Source organism: Hetaerina americana, unplaced genomic scaffold (genome assembly GCF_022747635.1).
Source record: "Hetaerina americana unplaced genomic scaffold, ioHetAmer1.1.p SCAF_9, whole genome shotgun sequence".
In the NCBI taxonomy this organism is placed as follows: Eukaryota; Metazoa; Arthropoda; class Insecta; order Odonata; family Calopterygidae; genus Hetaerina; species Hetaerina americana.
Genome location: NW_027287538.1, coordinates 81932546 through 81947798, shown reverse-complemented (window position 1 = coordinate 81947798; position 15253 = coordinate 81932546).

Here is a 15253-nt window from a genome sequence, read left to right as displayed (position 1 = left end):
TAATTAATACTTATCCCTTCATATTAAAAACACCCTGCCATCATCAGGGCACACCCTGGAAGGCGTCTGCGGGAATCTCTCGCAAGTTCTTAGTCACGGCTTATCAAATCTCTTCTATGGACGGAATATGGGTTCTATATATTTTAAATATATGTAGGTCACGGTAGCCCAGGGGTAGAAAGTTGGACTAATGATTGGATGGTCCCAGTTTCAATTCCCGGGAAAGTCTTAGGGCACCTGAAACTTCACCCAAGCTATGTGATTTTTTGGGTACCAGATATTCCTTAAAAATCATAACCGGCCCAGGAAAAGGATCCGGCCACCTACCCTGATGTATGAATTTAAAAATGCGTCCGACTAATTACAGGTTAAACTCTACCATCACCAAATACTCTGGTTGCTTACAGTGTTTAAATATATATAAAAACATATTTATATATGTATATATTTTAATGATTACAAGGTAATCTACCGGTAAAGGTAGGTTTCTCGATGGATAAAGGTACAAAATAAATATGTTGTGATTCCTAACAAAAAAAATTAAATCCAGTAACATACTCTACATCAGGTCCATCTTCATCTCTGAGTACTTTCTTCCTGGCCTCATCCCGTCCTAAATCCCTCTCCTATTCCTTCTCTTTCCTCTTTGGCCTAACATTCTCCCCTCTATAACAGTCTTCACATCCCACTGCCGGCCAATACCCCTTCATCCCACTATTCCTGCCTCCATAGAATTTCTCCCAACAAATCCCTCTCTTCGCCCGCCATACCAAGTACTTCCTCGTTTGTTTCCATCTCTGTCCATTTCAGCTTCTCCATTCTTCTCCACACCAACATTTCAAAAGCCTCCAGTCTAAGTCTATCCTCCTGCTTCAATGACTACGTTTCCGCGCTGTACATAATAGCTACGCTCCAAATCAAAGTTTTTACGAGTCTTTTCTTAACATCCTTACTCAACATCCCCGTCATTATCTCCCTCCTCGTTGTGAAAGCCCCTTTGCCTAGCGCAATTCTCCACCTTACGTCCTTACTACTTTGACCGTGTTGGTCCAAAACACTACCGAGATACGTAAACTATTCTACCTGCTCTAGTTTTTGCCCCCCTATTTTAATGTTAAATTGGCCTTTTTCTTTCTAGAAAATCGCAGAACCTTTGTTTTATTAATATTCATTCTCATCCCATACCTCTCGCACTGAATTTCCAATTCACTAAGCAATGCTTGAAACCCCTTGGCTGACTGACAAATTAAATCTTGGTCATCCGCAAACCTAAATGATTTTACGAATTTTTTACAGCAACGGTGATAATGGGCAACCATGCCTTACACCTTTGCCTAACAATGCCAACCCGGACTCCCCGTTCTTCACACGCACTTGAGCAGTCTGAGACATGTACAGGTTGCGGATTAGCCTCCTTTCTCTCCAATCTATTCCTATTTACTGCAATATACTCATTAGTTTTTCCAATCCACTCTATCGTACGCTTTTTCGAAATCTACGAAACAGGCTAATACCTCCTGGTTGTTCTTTATATTCCTCTCGATTAATAATCTCATTACTGCAATGGCATTACGCGTACCTCTCCCCTTCCTAAACCCAAACTGATCATGCCCTAAGTATTCATTTGCCCTACTCTCTATCCTTTTGTTTATGATCCTGAGACAAACTTTAGCTGCGTGGGATATCAAACTTATCGTCATGTAGTCCTCACATGAAGTAGCCTTTACCATTTTCGAAATAGGAACTATAACTCGTCGTCCGGCCAGATTCCTTCCTCATAAAAACTTCGGATCAACCCATATAGCCTCATCCTCCCACATTTTCCTAAGCATTTTAAAAGTTCCGCGGGAATGTTATCCACCTCCACGGCTTTATTTAGTTTCACTTCCACTAATGCTCTTTCTACCTCATTGTCTAGTATTCCTGGACCTAAGCTATTTTCCTCTACGTCATGTTCCTTTTCTATGTCCAACTTTGTTGGTCTAAGCTCCTTACTATACAGTTCTTCTATATATTCCTTCCATCTCTCTTGGATCTTCCCTGCGTCAACTATTACCTTACCCGCCTTATCTCTAACTGCTATCGTTGATCTCCCTTTCCAACTTCCCGATAACCATTTAACTTTGCTGTACAGCGCCTCGGATTCACCCTTCCTCAGCAGACTTTCCATATCCTCGTACTGCGTCTTCCACCAGGCTTCTTTGCTTTATTTGTTACCACCTCAATTTATTGTTTAATTATTTGTACTTCTTTTTGCCCAATTCTCTATTTACATCCTTCCATTTTCGCCGGTCATCCATCTTTGTAATCATCTCATCCGTGATCCATGGTTTCCTAGTCCTTTTAGTGTTAACGTTTCCAATAGTTACTTTTGTGGCTTTAGACAACACTTTCTTGATACTTTCCCATTATTCTTCGATAGTACTTAGCTCCTTACCATCCTTCATAATTTCCTCTACCGCCTGTTTGTATTTCTTTATTTTCAAACCATTTAATGCGTCTAAATTCCATTTTGTGACTCGTCGCCCCTGCCTTATCTTTTTGAAACGGACGCTACATTTCATAGCCACTAAATTGTGGTCAGAGTCCGCATTCGCTCGCGGAAAGCTGTCCGAATTTATCACACTGTTCGTAAACCTGTGTCTAAACAGGATAAAATATAGCTGATACCTTTCACCTGCCATTTTCCATGTCTACCTGCGAATTTTGTGGTGTCTAAACCCAGTGTTGGTGATGACTAGCCCCTGTCTCCTGCAGAACTCAACTGCTTCTTCCCCGTGGTCATTCCTCGTGCCCAAACCGTAGTCTCCGACCTCATCACAATCTCTTCCTTCGCCTCCCGTCACATTCCAATACCCCATCACTATCAAATGTTTCCCTGCAGGTACACACCCGATTATGTGCTCTAACTGATCGTATATCCTATCTTCCTTTTCTTCCTTATGGTTGCTCGGTGGCAGGTATACCTGAATAAGAACCAAGTCCGTCAGTTCTGATTTTATCTCTACTTTTAGTATTCTATCCATTACCTGCTCTATGTTGACTACGCTCCTTCCTACCTCTCCGCTGCTGCCGGTTTTCCCTTGCCATGGTTTCGTGGGATGATGACCGCGGCAGCCTTGCCTCCACCACTGCCGGGCACCTCACACGGCCGATTGGGCCGAGCCCCGTAGTTTACAGGACTGAAAATCTCTGTATAGTCCATCATGTTAATCTTGGGAATGATAATTGAGGTGATTTTCCGTTGCCTTGCAGCCGCCTCACTGAGGAACAGACGCTGCGTGGACTACCTTTCGTCTGGCTCCTAACCTTCGAACTATCTGGCATGGGTGACACTTCCAGGAGCTTTATAATTACTCCCGCCAGCGAAGTTATAGGGGTCATCGAATCACACAAGTCCTTCAACCACGTCAAGGTTGTAGTCTGAGGAGGGATATATATATATATATATATATATATATATATATATATATATAATGTTTATGTATATATCAACATAAAACAGGTGACGGATAGAATATTCCTAGTAGAGTTAAAAGCTGAACCGACGAACTTGGTTATCATTCAGGTATAATCGTACATGCCACTGAGCAACCATAGGGAGGAAGAGGTCGATAGGATATATGATCAACTAGAGGACAATATTGCGTGTATTGCTGCAGGAAAACATTTGATAGTGATGGGGGATTGGAATGCGACGGTAGGCGAAGAAAGGGATGGTGATGAGGTCGGGGACTACGGTTTAGGCAAGAGGAATGACCGCGGGGAGAAAGCAGTTGTGTTCTGCAGGTGACAGGGGATCGTTATCACTAACACTTAGTTTAGACACCACAAAACATGCTGGCATGCATAAAAATGCAAGGTGGCTCAGAAAGGTATCAGCTAGATTAAATTTGAGTTGGACGCAGTTTTAGGAACGGTGTGATAAATTCGTATAGATTTCCGGGAGCGGATGCGGACTCTGACCACAATTTAGTCGTTATGAGATATAGTTTTCGTTTCAAAAAGATAAGGCAAGGGTGGCTGGTTAGAACTGGAATGTAGAAGCATTTAATGGTTTGAAAAGAAGGAGTGAAAATAGGTGGTAGAGGAACTCATGGAGGATGGCAAAGAGCAAAGTGCTATCGAAGAAAAATGGGAAAGAATCCAGAAAGTGTTATCGAAAGCCGCAAAGCCTCTTCAAACCGTCAGCGCTAAAAGAACTAGGAAACCATACACCACGGATGAGATGATTACAAAGATGGATGAGCGGAGAAAATGGAAGAATGTTAATACAAAGTTGGGCAAAATGAAATACAAAGAATTAAACAATAAATTGAGGCGGGCAACAAATAAAGCAAAAGAAGCATGGTGGAAGATACAGTACTAGGAAATGAGGCGGTGGGTTACAAAATGGAATGTAGAAGCATTCTATGGATTGAAAAGGAAGGAGTACCAACATGCTGTAGAGGAAATCATGGAGGATGGTAAAGGGTTCAGTACTATCGAAGAAAAATGGGAAAGTATTAAGACAGGCTTATTGAACCCGCAAAAGACACTATGGGAACCTTTAACGCGAAATGTATTAGGAAACCATGGATCACGGATGAGATGACAGCAAAGATGGATGAGAGAAGGAAATGGAAGAATGTGACTCTAGAGCGAGGCAAAATGAAATACAAAGAGTTAATAAGAAATTGAGACTGGCAACAAAGAAGCAAAAAAGCAAAATGCAGTGCGATGATTAGGAAAATTTACAGGATAAGGGTGACATTGATGTGCTGTACAGCACGGTATATCACTATCGGGAAGAAAGGAAGTTCTATACTAACGGTTGATATAAGTCGGGTAAGAGAACAGTGGACGCAGAAAAGGTCCAAGGGAGATGGAAGGAAGATACATGCATTACAGTAAATAACTGAGGTCAACAAAGGCGTATTGATCTTCAGTGGGATGCGGAAAACTGTAATTTAGGGGAGAATGTTAGGGAAACGAGGAAAGGGCAGGAACAGGATAGGGATGTTGGACGGGATGAAGGGCGGAAGAAAGTACTCAGAGATGAATGGGGGTCTGATGTAGAGTAGGATACTGGATTGTATGGTCGTTAGAGTCCCTAAATTTGGCAATTGTGTCATTGCAAAGCCTACCTAAGCCGGTAGAAATCTTAATAAAAATATAGAACCGTCCTGTCACACAAACAAACATCGCCTTCAACTGAGAATGAATTGAATCCCTAAAGGAGACGACAGTTTTTCAATAATCTTAATTGTCAGGACCAGGGGAAATTTATTTAGATTCCATACTTTGCAGATTACCTAGCAGTCGTTGCAATATGTCAGCAGGTTTCAATTGCTAATAAATTTTGTCCTTGAAGCACAATGCAACGTAAGTGTGAATATTGCTGATTAGAGTTTTACGGAAAGAAAAGTCGTTTTTCAGAGTTAGAAAAATTTTGAGTCTAGTTCACGGGTGGGGGGGCAACGTCTATTCACTGGACGGAGTGGAGGAACGTTTGATCGAGGGGCCAGGCGTAGCAATTGGTTGATTTCCATTGGTTAGGGGACAGTAGCCCATAGCCAGTGGCCCATAACGACTGTTGGAGGCAGAGAGATATGCAGCGTAGGCTCAGAGCCCTATTTGTCCTCTATCTCCAGATGAATGCCGGCGTTCTGTTCGATTTCGTGACTTCAGTGGCAGGATTGGCGTTCTCGAGGAGGCGAGGGAGCCCGCGGAGGGTCACTCGGTCCTTCAGGAACGTTGCCGTGCGCCAAACCGTGAAACCATGAACTGCGCATGAGTCGGCTGGGTGGCGATCCCGTTGGGCCAATTTGAGGGGATGAAGGGCCTTTGATCTAAGGAATGATGAACTGGCGATGTAACAAACAATAAGGCCAAACAAACAAGTAGGGCACAATCCCCATACGGACAGGAATCAGATATATATATATATATATATATATATATATATATATATATATATATATATATATATATATATATATATATATATATATATAGAAGTATAATGGCTTGTACAATAGCTTACTCAACGCTCGAGTTACTTCATTTAGGAGTCACTCTCCCCCACAGTTACGAAGCAAATCTTCAGGACTGAACTGCATTCTTATCCCTTACCACTAAGAGTACTCAACGAACTCCCACGGGAAAGAATCTCGCTGCCTGTGATAATACCCGCGCACGCTTCTCAATGCTACCTGCCTTGGGAAGAGGATTAATTCGTAAAACTCGCCTTCCAGAGGGATTCCGTCCGGGGTAGTGCGGCGAGAGTCCTCTGGCGCTATTATCTGTCCCAAGGCGGGAGGTGAGGGATAGGGCGAGTGCGGTGGGAAGGAATTGCTGGGTGTGCGTAGATGGGCTGCAGGCGGCGCGGGGGGTAGCGTAAGGGAGCGGAGAGAATAGAGGGCATGAGGGAAGTTGGAATTTGTAGCCGAGTAGTGAGGAGAGGCAATTGGAAGCCAAGATGGCACGTACCGGTGGGGAAGAGGGAATGAATGGTATTGGAGGGTAGCATTGCTCCTTGGGAGAGAGAGAAAGCCGGGTGGAAGGGGGCGATGTGGAGGCCGAAGAGGGTAAGACGAGAGCGTGCAAAATGTGTGTGGAGGCACTGAAATGTAACAACTATTGAGAGGGAAGAAGTAAAATACTCTTAGCGGCACAAAACAGATTCTACAGGAGAAAAAGTAAGACACTGGGTGTGGTGAGATGCTGAGGCAAGGATCAGTACATATTTAAAAAAACCGAGAATATTCATTTGGAAATATATTACGAAATTAATAACTTAACAATGGTAATTCATATAAGTATATTTCAAACCAAATTGAAATATCGAGATTATTAGTCTTTAAGCCATTCGATATATCAGACAAGATAGATTGGTCTGTTATTCTCTGTTTAACCTTCCATTAAATCCAGAAAGTCCAGTTATTTCCAATAAAACAAGATTAACAGGAAATTTCGTGCGTCCAACAGACAACTTTCCTAACTGACCTCAGGAGACTGAAGAGAAACTTGATAAGCAGGATGCTCATCTTGCTATTTCGATTGGAATGGTTAATTAATGGCTTAGAAATTTTCGGAGTAGTTTCTTGAGCCCAAGTGCCGATGAACGTCCTGCTGAGTTCATTAATTCAGAAAAAATTGACAAATATATGATATAGTGCGATGAAAAGTGGAAATGCGTGAGATTTTTAATGCTCTTTGCATTCCGAGTGAACGGGTAAATAAATGTTCAAATTAATATTTTAACATGAGAAATCTATTTGTAATATGGGTGCCTCGTAGTTCGGAGCCAATGAGAAGTAACACTAGCGGAAGAAAGTGCCGATCCTCCACCTGGGAAGGGCCGTGGCGACTTGTTTTCGTATTCGTATTGTATGAAAATGGCGAGACTATTATTTGTGCATTGCTTTCAGACCTAAAGGAACTGATAAACAAGAAAATTGTTTACAATGACCTGAAAATAGTCCTTTGTTATAGAAATACGCACCAGCTCATACAACTCTGCATTACTGTACTATACAGGTATATGTGACCCCAAAGCTGATGGGAATCCGTATTATTACCCATTTCCTCCATTTTCTAAATGTGAATTCTTCAGATTTTTGAATGTTTGATTGGTTTAAAGTAACGGCTGGTGACGGAGATTTTAATCACACCAGAAGCACTTGTTGGAAAATGCCCAATTTGAAGATATTGGAGCAATCGCAATACCTGGAAGGGATCAAATATCTGGAGCAATGTTGGATGAAATGTACGAGCTCAACGGAGATTGATACAAAATGTAAATAAGTTAGCACGTAAAAAATAGCAGTTTTTACTTCTGCACGGACTGCAGTTTTCAAACCATCCTCGATGTATCACACTTTCGCGACGGCATGCCAACGTAATAAAAACAGGTATTTTTGCAATTGGCATGCGTTATCTAACAACTCATTAAAATGACCCTCAGTTGAATTAAAATGAATTTTAAAATTATGCGCAAGTTCTGATAGGAACACCACTAATTGCCTTTCCTAGGAATTAATGAAAATATCAAACTACTTAGGCGCTTCAAAATCACAGTGTTACATATTTGTGGCCGGCACACTGCTTTATTCATCTTAGCACTGAACTGTACGCTTTGATGTTCCGTCGGATGCATTAGTTATGTGATTACAACTGTACGTCATTGTGTGTTCTGAAAAAAACATTAAAAAATTTATTTATTGATTAAATTACTAATTGTCTAAATAGCAAAACAGCAGATATGAAATAACATATGAATCAAACGAAACACTGAAAATATCCAAAACATGTAAAAATACTGCCATTGACAGGTACCTATACGTACTTGTATGACATAAACTGATGTGAAGGTTCTTATTAGATTATATGCTACATGAGGACTGTCGTGATGTAAGTTTTCCATAGAACGAGTAGTTTTTCACTATTTTCGGTGGATACTATATAACAATTTTCAATCCTTAAATCAATTTCGGCAACTTTTAAATAATGCAGTACAGTGAAACTAGTTGTCAAAAATTTCAAATTCAGTTTGTTGAATGAATGAATTCAGTGACATTGAATGGCAGGACAGGGAAACGGACCGGGACGGTGGAGATACAGTCGAGGGCCGGGAACATCGATTCGCACTTCGTCGGTTCGGAACCGCTCGAATCGGCGGCCACGCCTTCCACAGCTTAGCTTCAGACGCCGCGCCTCCGAAAGGGAGAGAGAGGAGTGAATGCGGATCATATCGCGTCGCTCTCCGAGTGCCCGGGGTTTTCGGGAGGAAGAGGCGGGGGTGGGGCGATGAGGCCCTTGCCCCTCCCCTCCCATAATTCAGCGAGAGTGTAATTTCCCCGAGGGCCGCCAGCCAACCAACCATCATCGCCACCATCGTCCAGGAGAGGAGCAATTCGGGCGCGCGGCTGCTGCGCGGGGGGAATGGGGCGGGAGGGGCGGAAGGGAGGATGGGGTCAACCCGCCCGGCGGCATCCGCTCAAAAGCGTTTGGGCATTTTTACGGCCGCCGACACCTGAGCAGAATTCATTCCTTGCCTTTGCTTCGCACCCAGCCACCCTTGCTTCCGAGGGAGATCGCATTGTAATTTATCCTGACATCAACTACACCTCTTGATTGATACACTCGTTCCAGGCAGCGTCGCTTGCACATGCACCCATGGACTGCACTGCCTTCATTTCCATTTCGTTCCAATCCTCACCTTAGGATGAACGCATCAAAGGAAGGACATAAGCGAAGCGACGCAAGCCGAATTGCTGATCATAGAAATCCATTTCCGGAAAAAAAATACATGACATTCATTAGTGATTTTTTGATCAGTTATTTCATTCTTAAATAAGTGCACCGAAAGACACCTCAACTGCAATGCTTATACTCCCGACGCCCGAATGGCAATCCCGCCACTATAAGCGCACCTGTATTTGGTATCCGTCGTGAAAGAATTTGCCCCTGGGGTACTTGGTTGACTTGGGATTCCTGCCTTTCCTCCCGTCCTCCTTTCCCGAACCTGACACGTTCAATCTGCCTTCGAAGACTTCGTTTTCGTGTGGTGATCCCCATTGCCATTCCGATTTAAACAACTTTGTTTTATTCCACCTTTGCCATTTCACGATTTCTTTTCACTGCCACCTTCGGCTCCAAAGCTCAAGGGTTATATTGTTATATGAGATCCATTTCTTAAAGCACATGCTGTTGAATGGCCGATCTCAAACATTGTTTTGGAGTACTTCTTCTCTGTTTGATAGTATCATCTTCTGAGAATAAAATTTGCCCATTCATAAATACGAGACGTTAAAAAGTACCCAATCTGAGCATTTTTTACAAGATTATAACTCCTTGTACGGTACAAATATAACTTATTTTTCTAAGAAGGTTTTGTGCCAAATAGTCTCGTACACGAAATTCAAATTTTGAAATAAGGAAAAGATACATCCACATAATATTATTTTTAAACTATTTCTTCAAAACTCAAGAGTACAAATTGCCGGTATATTATTAAAACGTATTATTTTTAAGAATGTTAAATTAAGAAAACGGATTAAAGCATTTTAAAAAAGGAATGCCTTTCTTTAGCTATCACGTACTGGAGGTTCAGTGTGAAGAGTTCGGATTAAAGTTTCTACTTAGAAGGCGTATCGAATGACACCTCAATGAAGTTGAACATGGGTCAGAAACCAACCTCGAATTGCATATGTAGCACTGCATTTCTCATTTTTGCTGGAATAAGGTGACAACAGTTATAATATTAACGATAAAATTTGGGTCAGGTAAAAACTTGCCTGTACTTTGATTGATAATAGATAGACTGACAAATAAAGGCTTAGAGAAAATATTTATAGAGATTGGTGTACAGTCAAACACTGAATGATTGCTGCTAATAAGAAACATAACGATTGGTGTAATTTTGTAGCCATATAATACAAAAATATGAGCATGAAAAAGTTTCAAAAGCTACGAGGAGAAGACCAGTAATGATAACGTGACTTACACTTATGGCATTGATGTTGAAATCATGACTTGGTAAGGGGAAAATATTGAGCAAAATGTTGAAAGGAAAGACACAAAACTCACAATTTTCACTCTCTATCCATATAGATTTTCGGGCGAGGACAGATGAACAGGAGTCTTCATTACCGCTATGCCCAAAAGAAGAGGGAATATCCTTCAAAGGATCCTTCACAGCTAGCAAACCACAGAGACGAGGAAAATGTTCCGATGGTTTGGAAGCATTTGCCTTTGAACTTCGTATTCGCCAATAAGATCTACCTTCCAGATACACCAATTAATGTAGTATTATCCAGATAAATGAAATCATGACATACCTGGGTTCCAGAAAGAGCTGGTCTAATTAATACGAAACCTCAGCTGAGCCTCGATGAAACAGCTCTAGAAAGAATCGCTCTAAAGGAGTAAAGGTTTGAATTATGCAATAATCGACAAAATTTGCATTAGAAAACTGTCGTATTATCAGGTATTCCCCTAAATAAGCCATTTTATGACAGGAGACGAAAACCTAAGATATATGAAGAGCGCATACACGGGTGCCCTCGAAGAAAGGAGCAATCAAAGTGTGAAAACTTCACATGCGACTTTCAAAAACTGCCCTCAATTTGCAACGAACCCGGAGCACAAGCGGATTCCTCCATCCCGTTCGCAATTCCCAGGGGCACGCTCACCGGCCTCGCCGATCCGAAGACTGGGAACGCCTTTCTACGTGAAGACGATCCCGCAACCGCGGATGGCCCGCGGACAATGGGTTTCCAAGGAGCCGGTGTGACACCGCTGCGGGCCCTGATTGCCCCTAGGTTCCCCCCCAGTTATTTCAAACACTGTCAAGATAAGATACGAAATGAGACGACTGCGACATATGCGGGTATTCGAGGGTGTAATGGAGGAGGAACGTTTGAAAAGAGACATTGGCCTGTCTAATTCAAGTCATTCTGTGTGCATATATATATTTGTATATATATATATATATATACTATATATATATATATAATTACATATATCCCTCCCCGGACTACAACCTTGACGTGGTAGAAGGGGTTGCGCGTTCCGATGACCCCTAGCGCTGTGCTGGCGGGAGTAAAAATAATTTCTCCTGGTAGGGTTGCCCATGCCAGATAGGTCAAAGGTTATGAGCCAGACGAAACGTAGTCCACGCAGCGTCTGTTCCTCAGTGAGGAGGCTGCAATGGCGTCTGACCCCAGTTGGGCGGCCAGTAATTGATGGTGTCACGTTGAAAACACTATTAAGGAGTGCAAAAAGAAACCAACTCAATTATTATTCCCAAGACTTAAATAATGGAAAATACAGAGATTTTCAGTCCTGGAAACTACGTGGCTCGGCCCAATCGGCCGTGTTTCGTGCCCGGCAGCGGGGGAGGAAAGGCTTCCGCGGTCGTCATCTACGAAACCCTTGAAGGGGAAAACCAGCAGCAGCAGGACAGAAGACGCAGGAGAAGAAGACCACATTAGTTTTAATAGAAACGTGGAATTTTAGGACAATGATGAGGACAGGGGAATTGGAGAATGTTAAGCGAGAGATGGAAAGGAGAAATATAGATATTTTTGGTCTATGCGAAGTGAGATGGAAGGAATGCGGGGATTACTGGAGTGATAATTATAGAATAATATACAGCGAAGGGAACGAGAGCCAACGGGAGGTTGTGATAATATTAAATAAAGAGGTATAAATAATCATAGTCAACATAGAACACGTAACGGATAGAATTTTACTAGTAGAGATAAAAGCAGAACTGACGAACTTGGCTATTATTCTTATATATATGCCACCGAGCAACCATTCGGAGGAAGAGGTCGATAGGATATACGTTCAGTTAGAAGACATAATTGCGTGTGTTTCCCCAGGGAAACATTTGATAGTGATGGGGGAATTTGAATGCGACGGTAGGCGAAGGAAGGGATGGCGATGAGGTGGGGGAATACGGTTTAGGCACGAGGAATGACCGCGGGGAGAAAGCAGTTGAGTTCTGCAGGAGACAGGGGCTAGTCATCACCAACACTTGGTTTAGGCATCACAAAAGACGCAGGTATACATGGAAAATGCCAGGTGACTCAGAAAGGTATCAGCTAGATTATATCCTGGTTAGACACAGGTTTAGGAACAGTGTGATTAATTCGCACAGCTTCCCGGGAGCGGACGTCGACTCTGACCACAAATTAGTTGTTATGAAATGTAGCGTACGTTTCAAAAAGATAAGGCAGGGGCGGCGAGTTATAAAATGGATTGTAGAAGCATTTAATGGTTTGGAAAGGAAGGAGTACAAACAGGCTAAAAAGGAAATCATGGAGGATTGTAAAGAGCTAAGTACTGTCGAAGAAAAATGGGAAAGGTTCAAGAAGGAGTTTTTGAAAGCCGCAAAAGACACTATTGGAACCGTTAACGCCAAAAGCAGTACGCAACCATGGATCACAGATGAGACGATTACAAAGATGGATGGGAGGAAAAAATGTAAAATGTAAATAAAGAGTTAAGCAAAATAAAGTACAAAGAATTAAACAATAAATTTAGGCGGGCCACAAATAAAGCCAAAGAAGCATGGTGGATGACCCAGTGTGAGGATATGGAGAGTTTGCAGATGAAGGGTGAAATTGGTGTGCTGTTTGCATCTTTATTTTCCAGAAGTATGCCTTTCTTTGGCCTCTAATGCCTTGATTATTATTCCGTTTATTTTGTAAACTCATGTCGCCTGTGCTCATCAGGTCTATCGCGGCTCTCTCGACTCCGCTTCCCAGTATTTCCGTGCCCGGTTTAGCCTCTTCAATCAACATTTCTTCTGCAATTAAGTCACCTTCATATGGTTCGTGGCGGACTCTTGGTAGGAGTACTTCTACATCATCCTCCCATTTCTCCCCAACAACTCTCAACAAGTCTATAGGATCATTACATTTAGCATCTCAGACGTGGCTGGATTACGAAAGGCCTTTGCAGCGATTTGATTCCTTGCAGCTCTGCCCTTTCCCTCGTTTGTCTTCACATTGACCTCCTTTCTTCAGGTTTCCATACATTCTTTCTTGGCCGTTTTATTCTCTCGTTAGACTTAGTTACCCAACTCAATGTATATTTAGGCTTTCCTCATTTTAGTTTGTTGGATCCTTGTATTTTCTTCTTGCCTTTCTGATTTTTCTTATTCTAGCTCTCCTCCATGGGCGTTTAGGTTTAGCCAACTCACGAATGCCATTTCAGGAATGATACTCTTTATTTCCTTTAATCCACGATTATCTCATTCGTGCTAGTCTTCTTAATTCATTGGTGATGATATCAATATTTGCAGTGCACTTTTCTTTTGATGGCTTTCTTACCAGCATCTTTGTGCTCAATTAGGATTCCTACGTCACTTTCTGTATTCTCTTGAATGGTAGTCGGCTTTCCATGACCACCAGATTATGATCACTATTGACTTTCTCTCGCCGCATCGCGAAGCCTACCGACGACCGCTTCTCCGGTATGAATTCATCGTCATTTAGTGAAAGTGTACGGTGAGAAGTGTATGGGCATCGAAAACGTGCGGAAGTTGTGCAGGGAGTTTTTTGATGGCCGGGGATACATCCACGATGAGCAACGGTCGGGGCGGCCAAGTTTGCCGGAATCAACGGTGGATCCAATTGACGAGATGGTGCGCAATAACCGGAGAATTACCCTTCATGAGATAAAGGAAGGCCTTAATGAAGAGAGGGGCTACTTCTCCTTGCAGAATATTTTGTCGGAGGTCCTCGGTTACAACAAGGTGTCTCACCAAAGGAGTGTGTTTGCATCATCACAATCCACGTCCACACCAACATGCACGTGTCACATCAAACGACCACCATACTCAATGAATTCAGTTGGGATATCATCGACCACTCTTCTTACAGCCCGGACGTTGGCCCCAGTGACTACCACTTGTTTCCCACTCTCAAAAAACAGCTTGGAGGACAGAAATGCAAGTCAGACGAGGAAGTTCAAGAAGCAGTCGTCAGTTGGCTTCATGACGCGGTGGGAGAAAGGTAAGATACCGGTATTAAAAAGCTGCTAACAAATTTGCAAAAAGTGATCGATCGTCCAGGCAACTATGTAGAAAAATAGCTAAATACTCAACCTTCTCAAACGATGTTGACAAAGTTGAGAGTAAATTTGATTTTTCATTAAAAAAATGAGACTTTTCTAATAGCCCTCGTATGTCCGCTCCGAGGTTTCTCTAAAATTGCTTGGTATGATTCTTGTATCCAGTCATGACCCGGATGTAGTCGATAAACAGGGTCTCACCCAAAAGTGGTAGGACTGATTTTCTCTGGCGCGAACGGAGCGGTGGAGGGTCTGCCTGGCAGGGTAAGGTGGAGGGGGCTCTTAGCAACAGACCAACACCAACTTCAGTCACCTGCGTGCTGTCGTTGAGTGATAAACCCGTTTTTAGTGAAGCAAGTTTTTTGGCCGCGTCGAAAAACAAAATGAATCTGAATTTAGAGCAACGTTATTCCGTGAAGTTTGGTGCGAAACTCGGGAACACGGCAACTGAGACCCTCGATATGATCAAGCAGGCTTATGGGGACACTGCGTTAAGCTGTTCCACAGTATTTGAGTGGCACAAGTTTTTTAAAGAGGGTAGGGAGCTCGTAGAAGACGACCATCGCTCCGGACGGTCGTCGACGGCAAGAACCGACACGAATGTGGACAGAGTGAGGACAATGCTGAACACAGACCGACGCTAAACCAGTGAATAAATGCAGATCAGTTGGGTCTTTCTGCATCC